The sequence below is a fragment of the Vicugna pacos genome, chromosome 25, assembly GCF_048564905.1.
Source record: "Vicugna pacos chromosome 25, VicPac4, whole genome shotgun sequence".
Classification (NCBI taxonomy): Eukaryota; Metazoa; Chordata; class Mammalia; order Artiodactyla; family Camelidae; genus Vicugna; species Vicugna pacos.
The window spans coordinates 11668764-11690391 of NC_133011.1; the positions used below are offsets into that span (position 1 = coordinate 11668764).

Here is a 21628-nt window from a genome sequence, read left to right on the forward strand (position 1 = left end):
CCGCGCGAGCCGGAGGGATCGGGGCTGCGGCTCCGAAAGAGAGGGGGCGGAAGAGAAGGGGAGACGGCGCGGAGGGAGCTAAAGGGGGCGGGGCGGAGCGACCCCGCGGTGCAGGTGCCCGCCACCCCGCGGCTTCCCGCCCTCCATAGCTCCCCAGCGACGCGGTCGGGGGCGGGCGGGCGGGGAAGAAGGGAGGTGGCTCGCACGGAGCGCGGTGTAGCCTGCGCGGCCGCTCCTCCGGCGCCTACGCTCGCGCCTGAGGCCGGCCTGGGCGCTTTAGGACCTGGGCCCAGCGGTCGCGGCGCGGATCTCAGTCCCGGGCTAGGGGCGGCGCGACGCGTGCATTGCTTAGAGAGGGTAGAAGGGCGGCCTGTGTGGGCGATCTTCGGAGTTTCCCCTGTCGACAGCTCTCTGCTTTGTGAGAACTCTGGGGGGGTACGCCTGGGGACTGCCCTCCCAGGATGAGGCTCCATCCCCCACGGGATGCGACGCTCTTTTTTGGAAGTGAGTTCCTAATGGCCAGGACAGCTCGGGTGTTGCAGAGGCTCGTGACCGCGTGGGAATGTCCCCAGTGCTCGAACGTTGCAGTATGGTGCAGTAGAAATTTTTTTGTCTTCGTTTTTGAAAGGGTTGGTGCAGTCAGACCCAGTCCTTATTGGTGAAGGACCTGTGTTGGAGAGGGCATTACTGATGTTACCAGGGGATTATTTTAATCCCCTTACGTCTTGTTTCGTGGTCATTTTAATTTTACTATTCTATAACAAACATTTTTACTGGCGAACCTAAGACGACCTACATAGCTTTTAATTTATTTTCATGTTTTTAAGATGTCTTCACACTGCTGATAGAAACCCTTAGTCCTCCCGGGCTAATAATGCCTTGCAACTGAGACAGACTCAGCGGCACAAACGAAATGTGTATTGACACACCCGTCGAGATCAAAATCAAGATCTTTTAATAAAGACCCTGACTTTTTCACTTTCATACTTCCCCACCGTCTGTTTACTTTGTAGACAGCACTATGGTTGATTAATAAATCATCAAATTAAAAAGGAAGCGAGAGAGCATTCCTGAGTGGAAAGGTAGCAGCGCTGAAATGGGGAACCTGGGGTGAAAGTATTAGATAGAAATCAGGAGCTGTGAACTCTATTCCTGATATCGTATTTACATTTTTTTCACTCTGCTCTTAATTTTCTCTTTCATTCCTTAAAAATCATTTCCAATTCAGAACATTTATAAGCACAGCACTTTACTAGACCCCCTGGTGGAGAGAGGAGGGCTAGGAATGAATACACCACTTGAAATCTTGCTTACAGTCTAGCAGGGGAAATAAGACAAGTATACAAAATAACTAAATTGTTGACAGATAAATAGATCAAATGTTGCATGGAACCTGGTGAAGGAGGAAATGATTGCAGCTAAGTGAGAGAAAGGCTGCTAGGGAAACATAGAGATAGATTTTGAGAGCAGACGTTACAGACATAGGAAATAAATGATTTTGACAGCAGATATTCCAGACAAGGGAAATAGGTGAGAGAAGTGCAGAGAACTGTGAGTGAGCTTTCTGGCTCCAACATAGGGCATGGTTGCAAATGAGACTGAAAAGGTGGGTTAGGGTGAGATCAAGAAGGGGTCAGAGCTTGGACTTCAGTCTGGAACCATTTAATCAGGGACATGATACACTCAAAGTTATTTCTAAAAGATTACTCTGGCATCAACACGAAGACAGAAAGGGAGAGAAATAGTGAAGGAGACTCTTAACAGCAGTTAAGAAGAGTACAAGATGATTCAGAATGGATGGGAGGGAAAAGGCATAGAACAGGTAAAGGTCATCTTGAATGTCAAAGGAGAGGAGAAGGTGTCAAATGATTTGGGGATATCAAAGTAATCAGCAGGGAGAATTCTGGAATCATGGACAGAGATAGAAATAGAAGGACCTATTTTGGAGGGAAGATGAGCCTTCTTTGAGCATAGTTTGAGCTGTTGATGAGATGCGCATGTAAAGATGGTTCATAGGCTCCTGGAAATTTGGAGCCCTTTTGGCTGTGACTTTGGGATCCTTTCCTACAGACATGATAATTAAGGAAATGTTAAGGTCTACAGGAAAAAGGATATAAGCACAGGACCTAGAGAAATGCCAGAGAGAAAAGAGGCCAGCGAGAGGACCAGCCAGAGAAGAAGGAAAATCAGAGTAGTACAATGGCAAGCCATCCAAGGAGGATGTTCTAAGATGAAATGATCAGGATGTCGTATGCCAGAAACGGGCTGAAAAGAGGGTTTTGTTTTTGGCAAATGGCAGGTCCTGGGTAAACTCCCAGTGATTTAGATTTTAGAAAAGGGGAGAGTATGGGACTACACCATAAAGCAATTCTACAGTTTATTGTTTGAACTATGTGCCCTCATGATTAGTATTTGTGTATTCAGATTTAAAGGATATGGTAGCTTCTAATGAATACAGCTGAATCTTAAAAACTGTACTGCAGTGAACTAGACACCATAGTGTGTAACTTTAACAGAGTGATAGCTTCCTAATGAGAACAGCAGATTTAATTGTGCTTGGGGTTTGAGGTTTTGTTTCTTTTGCCAAGTCAGGTTACTCATACACAAAACCATAGGTAGTGCCAGAGAAAGTATTATCATCACTAAACAGAGAGCTTTAAGATAAAATGAGATAATACCATTTACACTTAGATCATCCTGATGTATTGATTGAAACTTGTTTGCTTTTGTGCCAATAGGTATAAAGGCCTGAATAAATTAGATTGTTGATAAAGTCACTCAAAAGACAATAGGCAAACCTAAAATCACCAGTTTATAATAGAAATATCTTGTAGTCATATATATAAATGTGACAAAATAGAGTCCAATGGTAATTGAGTGAGAAAACCCTAATTTAGTGAGAATGTTTAAAGAGAGTTTAATAAGAATTTCTACTACTAAAGTACATTCTTAGAGTACTCTTTATATAGAAAACCAAAATATATAGGTTTTGAATAGTTAAAACATTCACATTTTTAAAATGTTGTGGTATTTCAGTTGTCCACTACATCTTTTTGTGCACTAATAATCTTCCAAAAACCTAACTTTCACATCAGGAATCTGCTACTGTGACTTTCACATGCTAGTAAAAATGAGTGTCTTTGAATTACTTTGCTGAGTACAGAGTTCAGATTACATACCACTCTTTCTTCGAACAGAATTGATATAAAGGGCTATCCTTTATTTGCTAAGAATCTGCTATAATCTTTCAGAGTTGTAATTCCTTTACCTAGGTTGATTTTCACCTCAGATGAAGTATCACTTTATTTGGAAGGAGACTTTTTATTGTCATGGTTAATTCTTCTTCTCACAAAATTTAGGTCAGCAGGGTAATGCAACATTCCAGACAAAGTGCCCTGTATCCCAGCACTGACCTGAAGTCACTCACATCTATCACCCTTATCTTTGTCCACAGGATAATTTGAACTATAGAGGGGTATGTCTGGCAAGTAGAGATGTGATAGAGCCCAGATACAAACCCAGGTATAAGGGAAAAGATTTATTTTCTGTTTTCATTTCACTGCCTCTGTATGTCATTGAATATATAGGTCAACATTTTACCTCTCGCTGGTATTTGCATGATTTCTTAGATAAGCAAGTCATAAGCAATACACTGACATCTTTATTACTTTGAAAAATAACAGATTACTCACTGTTAATTTAGGACTATTTTGAAACCTAAGTAAGAGGGCAAAGCAATGATCCAGTTTTACAAATAAATATAACATGCATGACTAGAATAAACATGATATAACCCATGAATTTGCTCCCTTATATTTTCATCTAATCCTTGGAAGTTTGGAAATCCTTGGAAAATTAACCTCATTTTCATTTTGCTGCCGGGCATCACCAGATAGAAGTGTTTTGTGTGTTGGGTAATACATGGCAAGATAGGCTTGTATGCCTCTATCCCAAAACAACTGCCTGGCAGATATCCTAAACTTTTTGGTCATAGAAAATAGGAGCTCTGAAATCTATTTTTGTCCAGTTTGAATCACAGTTTGCTCTGGTTTTGGGGTTTTTTGTTTTTTGTTTTTAATAAATAACCTAGCCTAAGTGCTGTCACATAAGCACGTAAATGTTAGTAACTAACTTGGGGTACATTTTATTTAATGGGAATTTTTGGATTACTTTGTGATTTAATTTGAAGTTTTACAAGTTCTCTTATAAACATTTTTATCAATCTAAATTTGCATTACCTAATATTAACTAAAAGAAAAGTGCACGCAGTAAAGACAATAAAAGATTAGTTCTTTCTTTACTAAAATAGGGAGAAGAAATATAAATTGCTTGATTTCACAAGAATGATTAAGCTTTTTGTGTAATTCAACAATCTATAATTTAATAGTAGTTTGAAAACCTTCATTTCATCTTGGCCCTACTTGGCTAAGTCACTTAACTCTAAGCAACCTCCATTTCTTTTAGAAAATGTATTCCTCATTCCTTTGGGAGAATGTCTCCCCTGCCATACCCTGAATTCTGCTGGGAACCACCATTTTCTCAACCATGGCTTCCCTGGACACGGTAACCGATTTAAGGGTTGACAACTTCTCACCCTATCTTGGGGGCAGAGGCAGCTCAATAACGATTGGTGCATGCTTGATTCAGATCACTCTTTCCTTGGTTGGAAGGAGGAGGACTGGATGAGGGAATCATTTCTTCTGTGGCTCAAGTTATGACAGTATGAGCCAGGAGCTGCCAGCATAGGGGTCCCAAAAGAGATCTTTATGAGAAAATGAAGCCACTGCGCATCACGAAGAAGAGAGAGTCAGCATTCCAGTTGTCCCATTTTTCTTGCTCTTCAGATATACCAACAAAGAAGTTCGTCTTTCTTATTTAAGTTTGTTTCAGCTAGCTTTCTGTTACTTGCAGCCAAGAATCCAGGCCTCCACAGGAGAGGGAAAGGAAGAGGTCTTCATTTAGGTTCAGAAAATCAGTTGCACAAGCACAAGACAGGAGTGGCCTGATTGTTCATTATCTAAATAGTACTTAGAGAAGGTAGTTGGCCACAAACTTGCCGTGAACCAACAAAGGCATGGAATTGCTAAAAAACAAAATCAAAACCAAAAAAAATTTTGAATGCAATAATTTGGGGCTGCATTAATAAAAGTACAGGTCAGAGGGAGGTCACAGTTTTATTTACTATTTTGATCAGACACCAACTGTAGTTTTCTGTTTGGGGGAAAGGTTTGTTATGAAGTTTGAGATAGCACATTGTACAGAAGAATGAAAACTAGATAGTTTGGAGGAGGATAGCCATAAAGGTGAGAAGGTCTAGAAAACCATGTATTATTAGGAATAATAAAAAAGTTAGAGATAGATTAGGGGGGAGAAAAAGACGGAAAATGAAAAAAAAGTAAAAGCAAAAGCTACTATTTTTTAATGCACTAAGTGCCAGGCATTATGCTAAAGCCTTTTCTATTATTGCTTAACCCTCCAAAAAGCTTTTCATGTAGTTCTGACAATGCCCATTTTACAAATGAAAAAACAGAAGTACAGTGAAGAATGTAACTTGCTAAAGATCACCCAGCTGAAAAGAGAAGGTCCAGATTCATACCCAAAAATGTCGAATGCCCAAGACCAAGCTTCAGGCCCCTCAGCTTCTTTGAACTCATTCATAGACTACGTCCAGCTCTACAAGTAGACGAAAGAAACTACAGTGTCAGTCCAGATGGCAGAGCTAGGACCAGTGGGTTCCCTTGACTAGATGTGCTGTCTCATTCCTCCCTTTAAGCTTCCACAAGCTTTGGTTTGTGTCTTCTTAATTTCTTCTCTTATGTTATTGTAATTATTGTCTGAACTTTGTGAACAAGATACTGAACTGCTTTATGGCAAGGATTTTGATTCTTATTTTTTTTTTAATCTCACAGAATACTCAGCATGGTGCCTTGCAATAGACCTCTAATTACTTCCTATCAATATAGTAACTGGCAATGCCTAGATTATCTCATAGAGCAGAAAGCTATCTTGTCACTGGACTTGCTCAGAGAGAGGGGATTTCTGCCCTGGGAGGATGTTGGGGAAGAGGGACCTCTTAGACACTTTCCTTTTTTAACCACAATGAAAGGTGAAACATATTCATTTCTAGTCATTAAATATTATTTTTTAAAACCAGCAAAATTTAGCATTACTTTAACTTTAAATATGATGATTGCATATTAATATATTAAAACATTCTATTTCTTTATAATTCTTTACCTGTTCATACTAAAGTTAGGATTTTTAAAATCTGTGATTGGCCATTATTGATTCCTCCTCCCCCCCCATAGAAATCAATAGCCTACAATAGGAAAAAAACAAGAAAAGAAAAGAAAAAGAAAATGCCTGTATCTAATTTGAGAGGAATGAATAGTATTTTTTTAAACTGTAGTCATGAAAGTAGAGATAACTGTCAAACAAAAACAGAATGTTTCATGTTTATTTGTGTGCCTAATTACCAAGAAAAGAGTGTTTGCTTTTCAAAGAGAGTGAAGGAATAGAAAACGAGGGACACTATAATAGTATAACATCAAGAGTGCTTTAAAAAGAAAAAACAATCTCAGCCATTGTTCTTTGTACATGAAAACAATAGTGCTTAACAGAGCATTGATTCCTGAATCAAATTTCCAGCTGCCAGCAGCAGCCCTTGAGTGGGAGATGACTGAACACAGAGAGTCTGTGTTGTGGCATGTTTCTTGCTTCCCAGGCACCGTACCCATTGGCAGCAGAGTCACATGACTGTCAAGCATTGGGATCCAACATTTGGTTGCTGATACTACAGTAAAATGATGAACCAAACCTTTTACTTGTTAGAGAACAATGGTCACAAAAGCAAAATCAATATTCTTCCGAATATGATGAGTTGGCCTTACTTAGGGCCGCCCATCACTGTTCTGCCCTCTCATTACTTACTTAGATCTGGGGGAGTCGGATGAGACTGGGCCAAAGGCTGGGTGATCAGACAGCCCCAGAGAGTAAATCCAGACTTAACAGTGAAGAATATGGGAGTACCTCTTCTATAATGACGGCCCTAGTCATGGGGAGAGAAGCCCTTGGGAAACTTCCTTAGTGTTCTGTCATTTTTGCCACTTTGGGAAACTGCCAAACCAGCTTATTTGAAGTTCAGCCATACTCATCACCCTAAGCATCCAAAATATTGAATGTATATGTGAAGAAAGCAAGAAGGTACTAGAATGTGGGTCAACTATGGAGGCCCCACAGAGTTCCCAGAATTAGTAAGATGAACAATGAATACTAAAACTAGAATTTCAGCTTTATTTTTAAGAATAATAGCATTGAAAATGGGAGAATAGCCTTTGTGTTTTTCCTAGGTGCATTCTAAATTGTAATCTTAAAGAAATTTCTGAACTATTTCATGCAAGTTTTTAGTTGATCAGTATGCTCATAAAAATATTTTTAGAAAACAGATGAAACTGAAGAGTGCTGATTCTGTAAATGCTATCAAGCTCTGGGAGACGAAGTGAAACTATTAGGGTTTCTGAAGATGTATTTGAAATCAAATGATAAAATCCTGTGGCTCACTCAGTGTTTTACATTTTGATAAGATTGGAGATTTTTCAAATTATGAAATATTTTACTCATGCCTGCCAATTTCCACTCAGCTTTAAAATCACTGTGTAAGAACTCCACAGTCAAAATTATAATTATCAGGTAACTTTTACATTGGCCATCTTGTCTCCTGATAAACTCCTGTTTATTCTTTATGAATCAGTGCAAGCATAATTTCCTTCCTGGAAATTTCTGTGTCTTTTCCCTCTAAGTAAGATTGGTTTTTGCATTCTTTGTGCCCCAACTGTGCCTGTGGCCAGGGCAGTGGATTCGGTATTTATTGAATTGCCAATGTAGGTGAACTAGCTACAAAAGTAAAGAAACGAGTATAACTGTCTAAGAACATAAATGTTAGATATTATGGCAGACAGTCTGTAAAATGGCCTCTAGTAAACCTGCCTCCTGGTATTCACACCCTTGTATAACCGAGATGATGCAGGAAAACGGATGTGGGGCATGAAGAGGGCAGTGTCCCAGGTCTCGGTTGAGCCCCTGGGATGTGCCCCGCCAAGTGTGGGTCCTTGGCTTCGTGCAGGAAAGAATTCAAGTGCAAGCCACCATTGAGTAAATGTGGATTTATTTAGAGAGATACATACTGCATAGAGTGTAAGGCAAGAGAAAGGCAAGGAGAGAGGTGTGGGAATTAGGTGCTCAGGTTAAAGTAAAAGTAGGTACACACTCCATAGACAGAGTGCGGGCCATCTCCAAAGAGGAGGGAGCGAAAAAAGTCTGCTAAGCATGGTGTTGCCACTTTTTATGGGCTCAGTAGCTTCACATGCCTATAAGTAAAACCATTCTAACTGCCCTAGGGAAGGTGCTGAGATTACCAGGAATTGGGCCACGCCCACTCTTTGGCCTTTTGTGGTTAGCCTTGGGGCTGTCATGGTGCCTGCGGGCATGTTATTTGATCACACTGTTACAATGAGCTTGTAATGAAGCTCAAGGTTTACTAGAAGTTAAACCTCTTAATCCTTAAGGCCAACTAGGAGGTGAATCTTCCACCATTTTGGTGTTAAATTGCTGTCATTACTTGAGTGGTTGTGCCCTGTCCTCTTCCATCCTGTCTGCTTCCCCCTTGAATATGGGCTGTACTTACTGACTTGTTTGTAATGAATAGAATTTGGCAAAAGTGATGAGATGTTACTTCTCAGATTAGGTTATAAGACTGTGGCTTTGTCTTAAACATCCTCTCTTAATCACTCATTTTTGGAGAGAAACCATCTGCCATGTTGTAAGTGCCCTTATGGAGAAGCCTACATGGTAAGATACCCAGATCTCCAGCCAAAGCCAAGGACCAGAGGCCATGTGAGTGAGCTTGGAAGCAGATCCTACCCCACCCCCACCCCACCTCCACCCCATCAAGCCTTGATATGACTGCAGCCTGAGACCCAGACAGGATCAATATATTGTCAAGTTCATATAGCTAGGAAATAGCAAAGCCAAAATTCCTGGCTCTTTTCTGCCTCTTGATTCAGTTCTCTGCGATCTCCTCCTAGGTCTTTAGTCTTCTCACTCTGTTTCCTCTCGCTTGGATAATTCATCCACTCTTACAGAATTATTTGACAAAATTATTCCTATGACTCCAAAATTGGTATCACTAGTTTTATTCTGTCACTCAAGTGCAGCTATGAGTGGCCAGCTGCTTCTAGGACATTTTTTTCTAGGATGTCCTGTGTCTATCTCAAACTCAAGATTTGTTTATCTAGATGCAAAGTCTCATTTAGTGTAAGATTCAAAGGAATCTGGATCCCAACCTAAATTCATTACCATCCACTCCTTCACCCTAAACTTATTGTCCTCTTCCAAGTCTCCCCTGCCCATTCTTGATAGAACTCTCAGCCAGGCTCAAATTTTTGAAAAACTGTAATCCCTTCTTTTCTTTCTCTCTCCCGTATGTAAAGCAAGTTCTGTTTGTTTTTATTTTGCAATTATCTTTTTTTCTCCTCCCTAGTCTAATCCTGCCCCACATCATGTTTGGATAATTGCAGAATCTGAAGCAAGCCCAATTTTTCCTGCTCTGGTCCACTTTGCATGGATATTTCTAACATTAATCTTCCTTAAATGCTGTTTTTGTCCATCCTTCCACTGATAAAAACCCATAATGAATCTTTGTTTCTTACAAATCATGTCTGGACTCCTCTGCTAGCTTATGAGGTTCTCCAGAACTCAGCCCCACCCCTGGGAGCCAGCCTTCTAATCCCCCACACAAATCTTCAACTTTAGTCTGTCTGGATTGCTCATGCGTCCTTGAGTTATCCATGCTACTGGCTGCCTCTGGGACTCCTTACTGTTGTTTTCTTGTCTACCCAAATTCTACTACCCATAGTGGTCTGCTAAAGTCCAATATCCTGTTTAGACCCCAGGAGGCCTGTTCCACTGTTATTAATCTTGACAACACAGGTCTTTCTGGGCCCTTAAGGCCACTATTCCTCACTGAGCCACCTATTCCCATACTACATAAGTACCTAAAATGTAAATGCCTCTGGTCTTCTGTCATATCCCGAACACCGGTCCCCAGGCTGCCTTGTGCTTTTCCACACTCATTCTGCAGCTGTTCCTTTCCTTCTCACACTTTTCTATTTTCTCTGGAACCCCAATTTCATGATGAACAAATCCTTCCCTGGCACCAGCCTGACTCCCCATTCCTTGCCTTAAGTGAAACCTGGCTATCATACAGGAACAGAGCTTCCCTTGCCTCAGTCTTGAATTGAGAGGTGTTTACTCTACCAGGACTCGTATACTTCAAGGTTGGGAGGCAGGATTGGCCATTTCCCAGCTCCACAATATTACTGCCAGACCATTACTCTGAAAATAAATAAGAGATTAAGCCAGCTGGCATGCCTACTCCCTATCCATGCCTGTATCATTTAACACCTTCCTGCCACTCCCACGGTGATTTGAAAAAAAAAAAAAAAGGCACTTAGTTCATTGTCTTATTTTCCTAAATTAAATTTCCTTTATTACAACTTTAAAACAACTTTAATTCTTCTTTCTCCTTAAAAAGATACCATAAAAGTAAAATTCCCCTATAATTCTAGCTATACCCACCCCATTCCAGTGATAATCACTATTCTTAGCTGGGCATGTATCCTTCTGAAATTGTAATCTTGAATCTTCTTGTAATGTCAGTGTCTTTGTAGACAACCTTTGGATCACCTTAGCTGTCAAGCATTTTTGCAGCTTTACTCCAGAGGCCCTCACCTACCCTAAAGTGTTTGCTTTTGGGGTCTTCAGCTCTAGCATTCCTCCCTCTGATCACAACCTCCTTTGCCTTTCAGCTGCCTCATGCAGTGTCCCCCATACCTGTCACTGCCCAATCTTTTTTTTAATTGAGCTGAAATTCACATAACATATAATTAACCATTTTAAAGTGTACAATTCAGTGGCAATTAGTGCATTCAAAATGCTGTGTACATACTACCCAAAGCAATCTGCAGATTCACTTTCAAAATCTCAATGGCTTTTGGGGCAGAAGTAGAAAAACCCATCCTAAAATTCATATGGAATCTCGGGGTGGGGGGTAGCCAGAACAACCTTGAAAAAGAACAAAGTCAGAGGACTGACATTTTTTGATTTCAAAACTTACTACAAAGCTATAGTAATCAAAACAATACAGTACTGGCCTAGAACTGACATACGGACAGATGGAAGAGAATAGGGAGCCCAGAAATAAACCCTGAATATATGGTCAAGCGATTTTTTAACAAGGGTGCCAAGACCATTCAATGAGGAAAGGGCAGTCTTTTTAACAAATATTGCTGGGGAAATTGTATATCCACCTGAGGAAGAATGAAGTTGGACCTTACTTTACATCATGTATAAAAATTAGCTCAAATGGTGGGGAGGATATAGCTCAACTGGTAGAGCACATGCTTAGCATATGTGAGGTCCTGGGTTCAATCCCCAGTACCTCCTCTAAAAATAAATAAATAAATAAGCAAATAAATAAACAAACAAACAAACAAATTACCTCCTCCTCAAAATAGAATAAAATAAAATGAAATAAGTGAAAGAAAAAATAAAAAGATTGTTTTAAAAAAAAATAGCTCATATGGACCAAAGACCTAAAACTGTAAAACTCTTGAGAAAACAATAGGAAAAATCTTCATGGCAATGGGTTTGGCAGTGGTTTCTTGGATATGACACCAAAGACATAGTCATAAAAAGAGAAAACAGACAAATTGGATTTCATGAAAATTTAAAGCTTTTGTGCATCAAAAGACACTATCAACAGAATAAAAAGACAATTTACAAAATAGGAAATATTTGCAAATTATATATCTAATAAGGGATTAATATCTAGACTATACAGATAATATTTTAAAAGAAAAAATGTTATCATACTATTTTTGTGAGCTAAAAGATAGTTAAAATTTAAAAGTTTACTCTCCTGTTATATATTGTATATTTACTCTCCTGTTATGTACCATCCCATATATGTGTATATTATAAAATATATACATAGAGAAAGGCATATGTAAGCTACATATTATATGCCCACACCCAGAGACTGGAAACTTCATGAGATTTGGGGCTGTGTCTGGCCTCAAACATTTTTTCCAACAGGCTTGGTAGGTAGTCTTGGCCCACAGTAAGTTTTAAATATATATATTTTAATTAAATGAATGAAGGAGAGAGAAAGAATACTCTATTACCACCAGCATTATTTTTCTAGAATTCACAGGCAATCATGCCATTCTTTGCTCAGAATTCTTGGGTGGTTTCCCTTCCTGTGCCTTCTGAGTTGAGTGGAAACTGGTTATGTGGTGGGCAACCTCCCTCCCTCTGCCTTCTGCCACCGTCTCCGCCTCATCCTGCCCATGGTACAATGGAGGGAATGGCCTCCGCCTTTGAGAACTTGGTAAAATAGGGGCAATAGACACCACCTCAAGGGTTGCTGAAAGGATGAAATGAGGAGACATCTGAAAATGTCTGGCGTATACTTGAGACTAGTCAGTTCACGCTGGTTCCTCTTGCTCCCTCCTGCACCCCGCTCTTCAGCCACACCCGAGGTTTCACTGCCTGCGAGCATAGACGTAGTTTCACTCCTCCAATTTTTTGCTCATGCTTTCCCCACTGCTTCACGTGTGTCCTCCTGCAACCTGCCTCTACAAAAATCAAATATACACTTTGACATATCTCAAATTGCACTTATTCAGTGAGTTTTCTGACACCCCAAAACCCCCACCCCCAGGAGATTTAAAACTGTCAGGGAGGGAGAAAAGCTTACCTCTACCCTTACAGGTTCTTCTGGCTGGTCTAAGAATTAAATTGACATAAGATAGATGAACAGGAGAAAATCAAACTTTAATCTGTACAGATGGAAACCCCACATACATGAGAGGTTCAGAGACAGAAGATAAAATGAGGTGTAGACACCATCCTGAGCTAAGAGTGGGATAGGGGCCTGCAGCTTCTAAGGACAGGAGGGTCATTCCAGGATGATAAGAGGAGGAGAAGACATTTGGGGATTAGCTGCTTACCCTGCCCTACATATGGGGCCACTTAGATAAAATTTATCTCTAGTAATGACTCTTTTCCTGAGAAAAATCCCCAATTTTAATTCTTCCAGTACTTAAGGGAGGGGTAGTGACTTCTCTCGAGCCTGCAAGGTCTCCATTGCGTTTAGCTCAAAATAATCCACTTGCCAAAGCAGCGCATCTTACGGAGGTCTGTTCTGAACCCCTGCAATCCTTGAATATGCTTCCATGTAACTTTATGTAACTTTACAAGTTTCTTGAAAGTTTTCTAAGAAACTTTCAGAGACTGTCTTATATTACAATCATTTGTGGATGTGTCTTCTGGATATATATGTCTATCTTCAGAGCCCAATAGAATATTTATTAAATTGATTTTTTTTTTGAATCAGGAAATTTGGGTCTTAGATTTCATAACTGAGATGCATCATAAAATCATTTCAAATACAGTCTCCCTATAAATAGTTCCTGTCTTTACGTGATAACATCCAGCCTGGCAATTTAGCACCCTTACCACCCACAGCTCTCTGGAAGATAGAGCTGCACAAGTTAATGTAAGATAATGTGACTTATTGGGATGAGTGGTGGTGTTGATGAGGGTGGGGAAACTCATAGCTGATTGGACCAGGGGTGAGCAGATACCTGACCCAGCAGGAACCAACTACTTGCTCAGAAATGCCTTGTGGCCCATGTTCTCTCAGAAGAGCAAGGCTGGTTCCTCCCTCCCTGCAGAACTTCAGTGTGTGTTGTCAGTTGAGGGTGGATGCCGGAGCTAGTGTTCATGGTTTAGGTCCAGGATGATCAGCCATGTTGTGCCTCTCACAGGGTGAAGGAGCAGAGGAAGGATGGCAAAACAGAGGAAGGGCTGAAGCTGGCTCAGAAGCAAAGACAGACACGGGGGAGAGCCACCCTGTTCCTGAGGGCTCCCCAATTCTTTGGCCGGTTTGAGTGAAGCCCAGGAACACTTTGTTTTCTGCCCCTGGATCCTGTGTATTGTCAGTAAGTACCCCTTTTCCCTTAGTTGGACTAATGTTTCTTACAGCCACGCACATCCTGACTACAAAAAGGAAATTGTTTTGCTGAATCAGTTCCAGCCTGCAATGTGTCGAGTCACCTGACTTTACATCTCATCTTTGGTCCTCCCTTAACTAGCTAATTATACCTTTGGGTAAATTTTTTGTCTACTCCATGTCTCAGTTTCTTTAATAGATAAAACGCAATAATTTCATATGATGCTTTACCACTTACTAATCACTTTCCGTACATTGTCTCACGTGAATTTTTAAAAAGTTATTAGAATACAAAGAATTTTAACACACATTTTACAGACTTTCCCAAGATCTTTATCTACTCACATCACCATCAGTTTTACCTCAGAGAATATATGTATTTTTAAAGAATTTTAAACAGTAGATTGAAGGAATGAATGAACTCTAAGTTTTCTTCCTTAAGAATTTTTTGTGAAAGACTTTCAAGCCATTAGAGGCAACAATGACTTCTATTGTATTCTATTTATATGAGTCTTATTTCAAAATGTATTGATACTGAGTTCCATAGTAGGATCACTAGATTGAAGACCTATTGTTGTGATAAAGAGCTCTATTTCTAAAAATATGCAGAATACTCCTGCCTGAGGCATGTGCTTCTTGAAGGATTCCAATTAACCGTCTGGAAGTTGAATTTCAAGGCTCTGGGCTTAAGACTTACCTAGACCCATGAGCAATACCTGGTACTTTCCCACTGTAAAATATGCTAGCTCAGGTCACAAAGAACTTTCAGTACTAGGATGATGTCACAGGGTCCTGTTCCCCAGAACTTTTTCACAGTGTCCCCAAGGCCACTGACATAGCCTGATCAGAGCCCCCCATGAGCAACTGTCTTCCTTTTCTTCCTCCCTGCCAGGGCTGCCTGTCAGATGATTCTGCTCAGAGCTCGTACCCCCATGTGGGTAGGGGGAGGCTGATCTTGCTCCCCAGAGCTGCCCTGCACTGTTCCACACAGGGTCCTGCTGAGTCACCACTCCTCCCAGTTGCCGCCACCAGACCACGTGGCTTATTTCTCAGCTCAGCCTGAAAGAGAAGAGCCCGTTATGCAAACTAGGTGTGAGCACAGAAGCGGAACCCTCTTTCTCCTCACACCAAAAAGCACGCCGGGGGTTCCTTATGAAATATAGGAATTCACCAGTGCAGCATTTTGTAATTGCACCCACCTGGAAGAGAGATGGAAGAAGAAACCAGGCTTGGGGTTGGTTCACTGCTGAAAGGGCAGACCCTCCGTGGGTTCCATATAGCTCTGAGAGAAGCACCGAGTGTGTGGGTGGGAAGAGATCATACCTTTCAGCTTTTCTGCTGTAATGATGTTAGCTACCATTACAGAGACGTGTAATAATGTTAGGAGCACTGTTTTGCTATATGCCATACTTTGTGTTAATTCTTTTACGTACATTGTGTACATAACAGAATACATGTAAAGCCTTTAACATAGTGCCTGTCACAAAGAAGCGTTCAGTGAATGACAGGTATAGAAGTGGTAGTAGTATATTATTTAATTATGTAATATTATTGCAGCAGTAGTGGTAATATCTTATTTATCCCATCCCAAAATCTTTGCTAAGCCTTTGCTCTTCCATCAGTCATTCCTTCAGGAAACATCTCCTGAGCATGTACTATGTACCAAACACTGTGTTAGGCTCTGGAGACACACAGAAGAAGAGGCCCCCGCTCTTTCAGGCATGGGTTCCAGTCTAGCTTAACCACTCTCTTTCCGGGTGTGTTGGGCGTGCTTCTTAAGCTTTCTGAGCTTAAATTTATTCGCCTGTTAATTGAGTACAGTAATTTCTGTGTCATAGAATTTTTGATGGAATTAGAAGCACATGCAAAGGGCTTATCCCAGCACATTATTCATACAAGGAGAAGCTCTTAATATAGTCTTGGCATCATTTAACATGGAATTTTTACATATCATTCTTGAAAAAGAATCCTAGGAGAGAATTCCTTTTGACGCTCATGCATGGATCAGTAGTAGAACCTAGGATTCAAACCCTCGTCCACCTGCCACATACATAATGGGCCAATGCGATTCCAAGTTTGAAATCAGGATTTTCTCTGGGACATTCTGGTGTATCTAGATTCCACATATCTCCTGGACAGATGAAGCATCAATATCAATGGATGGAAAGCATAAGTTCATTTTTTTTAGAAACCTTCAGACATGTGGCATGACATGAAGTTAAAAACAATAGCATCCCTGTTAGTTCCATGATGTTTCTGACGAAAAAGTGTGAAGCTGTAGAGCCAAACGAACCTCAAAAACCCTCCTGAAAAGAAATTTTTTATTGTTGATTACCATCTAGAGATAATATTTTTGGAAACTTTGAACAGAATCAATTTGCAAGGATGAAATCCTCGCTCCCACCCCTCCCGCAGACACACACACACACACACATTCCGTATCATATACTCTGAGAACACTGAAGTCTTCAAATCTGAATGATTTGCAATCCCAACAGAAAAACTAAAATCAAAACTGATCTGAGGGAAAAACAGTAACTTTCTGACCTCTTTGTACTCTCTTCCAGGCATTTTTGTATTGTTTATTTTCTTAATGTCTCTTGGCTATGTGTTTTTCTTGTTCTGGTTTCATATATGAAATGTTCCATCTGTAAATTCATTTTCTCGATTTATTCCCTAGAATTTTAAGTAAGAGACAGCTTAGAGCAGTGTTTCTCAAACTTTCTTTTCCTCTCCAATTCATACTAAGAAATATATTTACATTTTAACCTAAATACACATATGTTTATAAATATCTAAAACTTTCATATCTAAATATCTAAAAGTATCCATACTGTGAGGTAGGTGCTATGATTTTTTGTTCTATTCTATCTTATATATAAATAATGGAACCGGAGGTCCAAGAGGAATGGGGGAGGGATGAATAGGTGGAGCACAGGACACTTCTAGGGCAGTGAGACTGTTCTGTATGATATGGTAATGATGGACACAGGACATTATGCATTTGTTAAAACCCATAGAATATACAGCACAATGAACCCTAACATAAACTGTGGGCTTAATAACCACGTATCAGTATCAGTTCATCAAAAGTACACAGATGTACCTTCTGTGCAATTTTTGTGTCAATCTAAAACTGCTCTAAAAAATGAAATCTATCAAAAAATATTTTTAGAAAGTAAAATAAAAATAAAAGTTGGTTGTAATTTACAAAATTGATTTTACTACCCATTAATGGTTCACTGTCCACAGTTTGAAAACTTATGACCTGTAGGAAGTGCCCTGGCCTTCCAACCAGCTCTGTTGCCCCATAGAGCCTGGCCTTAGACAAGCCACAAGATAATGTCTTAACTTTCTCATCTGAAAAATGGGGGATTTGATCAGAAAAATGCCAAGATCCCCTCCAGCCCCCAAATGTAAGAATACATTCTAAATATTTTAGAATGAAAGAAAAGTCATTAAGCATGAATTATAAATTATATATACATTATTTAGGCCAACCTTATTTTTATAAGTATCTCTTGGGCACTCTTATATTGTCTACACTATTTAAAATAGATGAATAAATGAAAAATAATAGTTCCCAAGCAAAATATATAATTATGTTTTTCTCTGGGTTGTTGATTCAAGATCCCTGTGGAAGGAGCAAGTGAAGAACATTTAGGAATGATGCAAATGGTACTTCCAGTTTGGGTATTTGTCTGCCCTGCAGCCACAGCCTGGCTAGAACTGACCTGACCTCCGTCCTCACTGGCCCCATTCAGTGTCCCCTGGGAGCCTACGGTAGCCGGGCCCTAGGACGGGGGAGCCCAGTGCTGTCCCACCTCTTTTAGCTTGGGTTAGGAAATGGAAACCAGGCTACCTCATTCCAGATTTTTCTTGCTTTCCCAACCCCAGGACCACTATGGTAAAGGCAGCCAGCTGGGAAGAGTGCAGTAAGCTCTGGCTTAGGCAGAGCTGAGGGGAGTCCCAGTGCTCAGTGCTGCGTCTCAGCCAACAGCTGCTGAACCCGAGGTAAGTTATCCGACTGCTCCCCTCAGGGTTCTCAAGTGAAAATAAGTTAATAATACCCTACTTCAAAGGACTTTCTGAGGATGAAAGAGGGACTGGAGCTGTCATCTTGATCGTGCACAATACTGCAAAGCAGATGAAGGTGCCCTTGGGACATCCTTCCCATTTTTCATGTTTGCTCTGCCCCCTCTCTACCTCACCCCCACTTTCTGCAGTCAGCAACGTGATAGACACTTCCCAAACAGCTAGTGCTGCCCCCAACCCATTCGATTTATTTGCCTTATTTTCTTAGAAAGGATGACCCGAATGGAGTTGTAGAACAAACCACCTTGTGTGTTTTCCCTCCCATGCCAAGAGTCCAGTTGACGTTGAACTTCACAGGCAGCCTAGAGGAGGAAAAGTCCAGCACAGTAAGACAGCAACACTGGGAGGTGCAGTTCCAAATCTTCCAGCTTGGTTTTAGTGGGACTGCTTTTAGGTTGATTGCATGGCAAATAATAACAATAGCATATGGGTTATTTAACGGAAGTCTGTAATTTGCTGGGCCTGTGCTAAACAGTTTACAGAAATATCTCCAAGCCTCACAACCACCTTGAGAGGCTGTGTTTTCCTTGGAGTCCCTTGAGCCTCTCCGTGAAGCAGCAACATGAGCTTGAAGTCTGGGTCTATTTCCCTAAGATCAGGGAGACACTGCCTAATGGTGGGGTGTGGGAGTGGTAGTGGGGGCAGTTACTTTAATAACAATCACAGAAGTCCCTTCAGAATAGTTACCAGGGTGAGGGTACCAGCCCAGGGAAGACCCAAGAAAGAGCAGCCCACAGAGGGAGGGGGGCCACCCCTACTGGTGACTGGAGTCCAGCAATCCCACTGACTGGAGGTGGTGCCAAGCCCACGTCGGGCCTCGCTGATGCATGGCTGGGCTGAAGAAAGAGCTCATTGAATTGTTCATGGAAGAGAGTGGTGCCTGAGAGGCCGGAGCTGGAGAATGAGGCCACCTTAAGCACAGGGCTTGGCAGGACACTGGGGCTGAAAGGTACAGCAAAGGCCTCCCAGTATCGGTACTCAGAGCAGGGTTTTGCATCACAAACTAGCCGCTGCGGGGAAAGATGGGTACTTGTAGGTTTTGTCTGTGTGTTTGAGGTTCACTGCTGGTGGACGTGTCAGAGGGTGTCTGAGCTGCTGCTCAGCCTTCGTGTGAAAGGGAAAACCTGGGCCTGCCTGAGAAGGAGGCACCTGAGGCGGGAGAAGTCAGGCTCTGCCCCAAGGTTTTGCCAGCTGGGCCCTGGCTTCTTGCTTCCTAGAATTTACCTGCACAATCTGGAGCCAGAGGCCTTGGTGGCCAGATAACTTGGGTCTAATTCTGGCTCCCAGCTGGGCGAAAAAGGTCACAATGATAAAACATCATTCACTATGAACTTTGCTCAGGTTGTCTCTTATCTCACTTACTCTTCACAGCAACTCATAAGTTCTATTATTATCCCCGATGTACAGATGGGGAGACTGAGGCACTGACAGTTAGGTAGTCTGCCTGAAGTCACGCTGTCTTGGTTAGTGATGGAGTCAGGATTTGAACCTGGCTGTGTGACTCTAGGAACTGACTGTTGGGCCGTTATCTTTCTCTGCCTCTGATTCACAAATTGTTAAATGGGCTAAATGTAATGGGTGTGGTGATGTTCAAGTGGGAGAATCCGCTTGCAGCGGCAAGGTGCCTGCAGGCAAAACAGCGTGAGCTACCTTCGGTGAGATTCTTCATGGCCCATCTGCGGCCTTGCTACTCTCTGTTTTTTCTCAGCCTCCTTCAGACGATTTTCTGACCGAGCTTCACGAGACTTTCAGCTTCTGGGGTTAGGACACGTTGTCTATTTGGCATGTGTGGAGGTGCCAGGCAGCAAAATTCAAAACCCCTGTGGGATAAGCGGGTAGTCTCTGCTCACCTAAACAGTGTTCCAGGAGTCCTTCAAAAGTAGAAGTTCAAGTTTGGTCCTCTAAGCAAACAATTTAGAGAAATCTTTCTATGCCTTTGTTTAACTTAAAAAAAAAGTTTCCATAGCAATAATAACAACCATGCTGGTTTTGTTTTATTTTGGTTCCTGTGCACTTACAGAAAAACAAAGATGACAGATAAGCTAAAACCCCTCATGTCCAAGGCTCCCGCAGGTAAGAGAAGGAAAGGTTTCCCCTTCATGCATGGAGGAGGTGTTTTACCCCATGGAGGTGGGGAAGGGGTTTCACACTGTTCTGGGGTCTCCCCTCCTGTGCCAAAGCCAAGGCAGACTGAGTGACCCAGGAGAAGGCCCAGGGAAATTCCAGATCTTGCTTCCCTGCATACCAAGGGGACTCGGGTCTCCCTTCAAGGTAGGGAGCCCGTCGGATGCAGCCCAGCCCCTCTTTGGGGAGAAGCTCCCACTCACCCACCTCTTAAGGAAGGTCCCTAAGGACTTGTGGATGGGGAGATTCTGGATTCCCTTTTTATTCCTTTTCCAGTTCTATTGGGCTCAGCTATGTGCTGCTTGGTCACTAGGGAGCTGCAGGCTCAGGGCCCTGACACACTGATGCTCACCCATAGTCTTGTAACTGCTCCAGTCCTGATGTCAGCACAACAGGTCACCCTAGGCGCTGCTGGGCCACTGTGGGAGGGACAGAGCAGAGAGGCCTGGGGCAAGTGGGCTGCTTCTGAGATGGTCCCCAAGAGACCCGCAGAGAGTTGGTGGGCCTGAGGATTACACACCAACCAGTGTGACTCACCTCTTCTCTTGCTGTTCCCAGACAGCTCTGTTCAGTGGCACTGGCTGTTAGAGAATGCGTGTCAAATTTGAAGCTGTGGCAAGGTTTATATGTCCAGCCATTTTTACTTTCATATCCGAGCTCTGCTGTGGCCTGGAAAGAGCTGATTTGCCTCCAAAAATGTCCATGGAGGGGAGCAAGAGAAGGCAGTAAGGAATGGTGAGGGAAAGAAAAAAGAAAGAAAGGAAACCTGTACCCAGGACTCTCTTAGGAGATTTTTCAGGGAAGGTTAATCTGGAGAAAAAAAAATTTACAAATGTTGTTTTTAGAGAAGATAATACATCTTGTAAATTACAGCCCCTCTTAAAAATGCCACAGGGAATTTTGCTTTTTCTTAGTTCCTCATTTCCCTGTCCCTCTGCCCCCTTCCCATCAACAGAAAGCTCCAGTTTGGATTCCACAGATGCAAAACAGGAAGTGAGATATAGTGCATATGGCCACGTTACCCCAACTTTCATGAAACCGGGATGCTTCCTGGTGGGAAGGACCTTTGGGGGCCCTTGGACCCCAAAGGCAGTAGCCCCAGGGACTCCAGGAAGAATGCTCCGTTTCACCTGAAACTAGTGGAGAGTGGGCAATTCCAAAAGCTTGCTTTCAGCAAAGGAAAGCTGGATCTGGCTGAGACATAAGCATTGGCACCTTGACCCTTTTGTACTAGACAAGAAGGGAAGAGGCTGACCTCAAAGAGATAAAGACTGTTTTCCTTTGAGCTAGAGGACCTTTAGCTCTCTTTATTTTGTTTCTGCCTGGAAGACAGGT

At 41.8% G+C, this 21628-nt stretch overlaps 2 long non-coding RNA genes across 5 annotated transcripts in view; both read left to right on the forward strand.

Annotated features, from left to right (window-relative positions):
• The window catches only part of LOC140689257 (uncharacterized), a 67951-nt gene that overhangs the window by 159 nt on the left and 46164 nt on the right, over positions 1-21628 (forward strand). For both annotated transcript variants that reach the window (XR_012064132.1, XR_012064133.1), the window contains exons 2-3: positions 13890-14063; positions 17972-18088. This is a non-coding gene — a long non-coding RNA (uncharacterized lncRNA). The remainder of the gene's footprint in view (positions 1-13889; positions 14064-17971; positions 18089-21628) is intronic.
• Positions 6-984, forward strand: LOC140689258 (uncharacterized). 3 transcript variants are annotated; one of them, XR_012064135.1, is made up of 2 exons: positions 6-114; positions 828-984. It is a non-coding gene; the product is annotated as an uncharacterized lncRNA (long non-coding RNA). The 3 variants fall into 3 exon arrangements; XR_012064134.1 differs by lacking the exon at positions 6-114 and adding an exon at positions 202-592; XR_012064136.1 differs by lacking the exon at positions 6-114 and adding an exon at positions 202-504.